The following is a 6,206-nucleotide window of genomic DNA, read 5'->3' on the forward strand; positions in this document are numbered from 1 at the left end:
TTCTGTTTTTTAACATTCCAGCTTATATATTTTATTACATGCCGAAAAAATGATTTATTTTTTAAATGTTTTTTAAAGTTTTTTTTTAAAAATGCAAATGTTCTATAGTCTCTTCATTTACATATTACTAGCGTACTAACTGCTTTTTGTACACAACACTTTTCCAAGACATTTTTACTCCTTTGAGCGAATAAAGGGGCCACTTCCAAACAGCTTTAAATTGAATTAAATAAAGAGTTTTGTCTGGAACATGGCAAAACGTTCTGTTTGAGCTGCAAACTATTGTACCTTAACCTATGCCAAACAAAGATGTTAACTGCGATAAACATCATCACCGTAACGCATAAAGCTGCAGGAATAAGTAAAATTTGAGATCTGCATAAGTCGGTGACGGGTGGTCCATCTCGGCCAATTTCATCAACCGCTTGGCTACATGGAAGGGGTAAAGATGGAATTGTTATTGACCATGTGAAGTTCGCGAAGTAGCCTCGTTCTCTGATGATAGTCTTGATTCTTTGCACCACGGAATTAGGGGATGTCCCGATACAACCATCTGCTGCAACGAAGATTTGGGAATAGGACGTGGTTCCGTCCGGCCATGATACATTGAAGCCGGCCTTGTCGTACCGTATCCACGAACCGTTGTTCAGTCTGCAATTGAACTCATTATTGTCAAAGGGATAAAGCTTATCCAGACAATTTTCATTTGTATGGGAGAGAGCACCATCTAGCACTATACCTAACTCGCATGAATCCATTAAGTTTTTATGGAATTCAAATGAGTCAGCTGTACATATTTTTCTATCCATTGCGTCTGAACAGTGAGTTAATTAATTTAAGTCTGTAATGACCGTATATGTTTCCTTGTCTGGGGAAATCAATACGTGTGTTGTCAAACTGGATATTACTGGATTTGAGTGATTCTTCATGAAAGTTGGAAATGATGATATCCTGTAAGATTGCCAGGCATCGGAAGAATCAAAGGGAATTGTAATCATAATCCTGTTATTTTCAATGCTTACTGTAATTAGACTATAATAAAATTCTAACCTATGTGCGTCTAACAAAGGAATATAACCTAGTTTCTCTCGTCCGTTCTCCACAATTAACTTTAAGTATTTTATCGGCAACAAATGGGGGGTGACAGTACACCTTTAGTCGCTAACGTGATAGATTCCACATAATCTTTTGATTTCTCAATGAAATGTGTAATTCTGTTATGTATGTGATCTTTTTTTGAATCATAATATATTAACGTTGCCAACAAATCCTGTACTTCCATAATCTGATTGATATTACTAGAATGTTCATTTACTAAACTCACAATTTGATTGATTGAAGCTAACTGATTCCTTAGTTCTGACATAATCAATTCATCTTCATGAGTCAAGAACTCAATTTTCTTATTTTGATTACTAATCTTAAGACGATTGGAAATTCCTAAACCTAAACTTGCAATAAAAACCAAAGATGTTTAGTGCAGCAAAAATAAACGGGTTACGTTTCTCAAGATTTTCGTGTCCTACAATCCACATCAAAAGGTCACGAGCCAAAGATTCTGTCTCGTAAGTCTTATTTTGCAAGTCTTCAGATAGCATCTCCGCAACTTTTAGTGTCGATGCAAGCGAACTTTCTGTATTAAAAGGAAAATGTCTTCTATGCAATTCATTTAATGAGACAGCAAACCTTGAAATGGTGCTTTTTAAGCTAGTGACGTCATTCTCTGGGAGAAAAATTGCTTGCATTCGCACTTCAACAACTAAGTTACTTGATGTAATAAAAACGTCTTCTTGTCTTTCAACTATAGTGCCATATTTAAAATCTATACTCTTAGTATTAGAGCTCATCCCACACGAGAAAAATGTCTGAGCGAACAATATCACTCCAAACAACAAAAAATTCATCTTGGAAACCTGTAACGAGAAAAATATATGTAATTACTCCTGTATTAAGAAGAAAAACTTTTAACATACAATGTAAAAAAAAATAAAAATCTTTCCCTCACTTCTTTCCCTCTTATTTTAATTTCTTATGTGAGCCAATGGTACTATTCTCTTCATCAGTGGGTTGGGATACGTTTTGAACTCTAAACCTATTGGCCGTTAATGTTTCCAAAATGTTAAATGGGATTTCAAACTTAGGTGTTAGTTTATATTTGAGTCCTTTACGTACATTTACCTGTATGTATACATTATCACCCACGATATATGTTTTAGTTGGCTTCGCTATTTTATCATGATTCCCTTTTCATTATGATTTGTGATTCTTCTAAATTCTTTCGAAGGATATCAAAACGACTTTTGCTTGCATTTATACATTCTTTTAAAGGATTTGATAGATTAGTTGTAGGCGTTAATACATGGAAAGGCGTTCTAACTGGGGTACCATACAATGCTTCGTACGGTGACATTTTAATTGATATATGATATGAATGATTCAGAGTACTCAGTACCGCAGGTATTGCAATATCCCAGTTGGGGTCTGATACCCTTAGTGTTACTCCTAATATATTTAAATCCTTCCTATTTGCTCTTTACACTAGCCCATTCGACTCTGGGTGATATATCATGGTATTTATTTTCTTTATGCTAAGGAATTCACACAATGAGGTAAGAAAGTGATTATTAAATTCTCCACTCAAGTCTGAGATTATCATGAGTGGAATTCCATGTTTACAAATGTAACACTCGTAAAACTTCCTAGCACATTCAATCGCAGTTTTTAGTTTTAAGCGCTATAAGTTCTGTATATCGAGTTAAAGCATCCACAAATACTAAGAGGTCCTTATTTCCTCTGTCTGACTCGTAAAATCCTGTTAACAAATCTAAATGTATTCTTTCAAAGGGTTGATTGGGCATGGGATAAGGCCCTAGGCTGACAGGTGTTTTCGTATGCCCTTTGTTTTCCTGACATGCGCGACATTTAGCTATGTGTTTTTTTTATATCTGTAAGCATCGTATGCCAATAAAACAATGATTTGGCTTTCTGTGACATTAATGAGAACCCCGGGTGTCCATGCAACGGATTTGCATGCAACCAATTCAGGACAGTGGAAATAAGTGAGATTGGTACCTCTACCTGGTCGTTAGTTACATGTGGTGTATTGGCGGTTTTCCTTGTCATGGTCCTACACAGAATATTGTCTTTGATTATATAATTTTGCTGCTTATACTTTATATATTCCTTTTCCTTATGATTAACTTTTAAAGCATTTATAATTTTTTCTAATTCCTGATATTTTCTTTGCTCAGTCTGTAATAATTCAGCACTCCAGCCCAAATCTTCTTGTTCAAAATATCGTTTTAACAATAGGCATGGATGTTGATATATCTATTAATTCAGCTAAAGGCTCCGTACAAGATGACACGAGGTTGCGTGATAATGCATCAGCAATGATATTTGCTTTCCCAGGTAAATACCCGATTCTCGCGCCAAAGTCTTGAATGATCAAATGCCACCGAGTTTGTTTGGGGCTGTGGTTGAAGCCTTTAAAGAAGTCCGTTAGTGGTTTATGATCAGTAAGAACCTTAACGGGATAACCGTATATTATGAACTTAAAATGCAATAGTGAATTAACAATAGCTAGCCCTTCCTTGTCTATTACTGCATACTTACTTTCGGAAGTTCTCAGTTTTCGAGAATAAAAAGCTATCGGGAAAAATTGTTTATCATATTGGTGAAGCAATACCCCACCTACTCCTAATTCTGAGGCGTCTGTTGCAATGAAGAATTCCTTACCGATGTCAGGTAATTTTAAGATAGGAGAACTACACAGTTCATCTTTCAAGGTATTAAACGCCTGTTGATGCTGCTCAGACCATGTGAAATCTACGCCCTTCTTCGTAAGATCAGTTAAGGGAGCGGCTATTATTGAATAATTGCGTATAAAACGCCTGTAATATCCACTACAACCCGGATATTGCTGTATTCCCTAGACATTAGTAGGTATGGGAAAGTTACGGATAGCCGACACCTTATCATGGACTACTTTAAGACCTTGGCTTCACACCATAAAACCCCAATATATTAATTCTGTTTTGAAAAACTCATACTTACTAATCTTTACCCTTAAGTTATGTTGTCTTAGTCTCTGTAGTACTAGTTCTAATTTACATAGATGTTCTTCTAAGGTGTTGGAAAAGATTACAAGGTCGTCCATATAGGCATGCAATATATCCTCTTGTAAATGTTATGGGAGCACAACGCAAACCAAAAGGCATCCGTAAAAATTCATAATGTCCCCTGTCTGTGCTGAAGGCTGTGTATGGGATACTATCTTCTAATGATATCTGGTGAAAGCCTTTAAGTAAGTCGAAACTGGTAAAATATTTATTCTGACCTAACAAAGACAAAATATCGTCAGTAAATGGCACTGGGAATTAATCAGGGATCATCTCCTCGTTTAGACGACGGAAGTCTACGCAGATACGCCATGTTCGATCTTTTTTCGGTACAACTATTAATGGAAAATTATAAGGGCTGTTCGATTTCCTAATGACTCCTTCTTCTAGCATTTTACCTACTTCATCATTTATTTCATTCTGGAATTTCATAGGGAGTCTGTACGAGGGTACATAGATAATTTTCTGCTTGTCCTTTAACCTTATTTGATGCTCGATCACAACTGTTTTTCCTAAGGATCCATCAGTAGTGGAAAAAAAACATCATGATATTCAGTTAAAAGTCCAAAAATTTTCTGCTGAATTCTTTCGTCTTGAATGTCTTTATTGATTTTATTCTTAATAGATTGCAAAAGGGATTCATCCGCAACTGATTGAGAGTGATTGATTTCAGCAACAGTAAGAATACGATGTTTATAAACTTCTACATCCAAGATATGTTGATTTTTGTGAATTACTAAAGTGGTATTTAAATGATTACAGACTTCAATATTACATTGTTGATGTGAGCCTACTGTATAAATAGCTTGTGTGACAGACAATCCGTTAGTTTTCAAAGTGTCGGAAAGGATTAATATTTCAGATCCCGGTAATGTTTTCTTTACTTGCACTATTAAATTCGAAGGTACGTTTGACACGTTAGATTACGTGCAAGATGATATTACAGGTGAATGAGAATTCTGCTGGGTCGCGTATATTATTTCTTTATTAGTGAGACAAGTTATTGGTTCTTCAACGTACGTTACGGTTACATTTGCCGTCTCCTTTTTATCCAAAACTGATTTTAAGGTATTAGAAGACTTATAGAATTTTCCTTTGATATACACGCCATGCTTGGTCAGGGCTAAGATAATGTTTTGATTGCCCATAGATGGGTATCCTATAATTACAGCTGGATACACATCAATGTTTTGTACAACAACAAATGTATCGGCAAACGTGCGCTTACCGACCTTGAACTGAACATGAGTTACGCCTATCACTTTTAATTCATTATTTCCTATACCCGAGAGTCTCACTCCGGATTTTTCTATCGGAAAGTTCAAAAAAAACAAATGATGTGTCCTCAAATCCATGATATTACGTGGACTACCAGAGTCAAAAAATAATGTAAATGATCCGTGTTCTAAATTTACAGCATATAATGTTGGTCGTAACTCATTTTGGCTTATTATTGTGTGAATTCGTTGCAAATCTACGGGAGCAGGCAATTATTTACTTAATTCGGCCGTGTGTTTCATAGGAAAATCTATTGCCTCACAATGATCTGATAAAACATTAAATTGATTATTCAATACTACTGATGTTGACATGAATGACCTTGACCCAACATCACTCTCTTCCCCACTGGAGTTAATTATGTGGTATTTGCTTTGCTCTGCACATTCTGAAAATTAGTCTGACCTTGCGAGGTCTGGTTTGACGACCCAGGCTCAGCGTTATTCGAAGAACTGTTTGTTTGTTTTGGATTCTGAACTACATTGACGTTTGGCTGTTTCTTCTTATTAAAACGAGGATTTTTCTTTTTATTTCCATATGGAACTGACTGTGGAATTGACTTTGTATTTCTAGGATTCTGTTGTGTCTTACGCGAGTAGCACTGACTATATGAATGAGTCGAACTATTATGTATCGTACAGAATTTCGTTCTGCAGTCCGCAATCAAATGACCTTGACGTTTGCAATTATAACACGTCATTCCCGCAACTTGACTATTATTAACTACATTTACTTATTGTGGCTTTGTTTCATTTTTTGCAAAAACTTGAGTTAACAAGGAATCAAGGTCAGTACACTTAGACATTT

The sequence above is a fragment of the Palaemon carinicauda genome, chromosome 32 (genome assembly GCF_036898095.1).
Source record: "Palaemon carinicauda isolate YSFRI2023 chromosome 32, ASM3689809v2, whole genome shotgun sequence".
Lineage (NCBI taxonomy): Eukaryota > Metazoa > Arthropoda > Malacostraca > Decapoda > Palaemonidae > Palaemon > Palaemon carinicauda.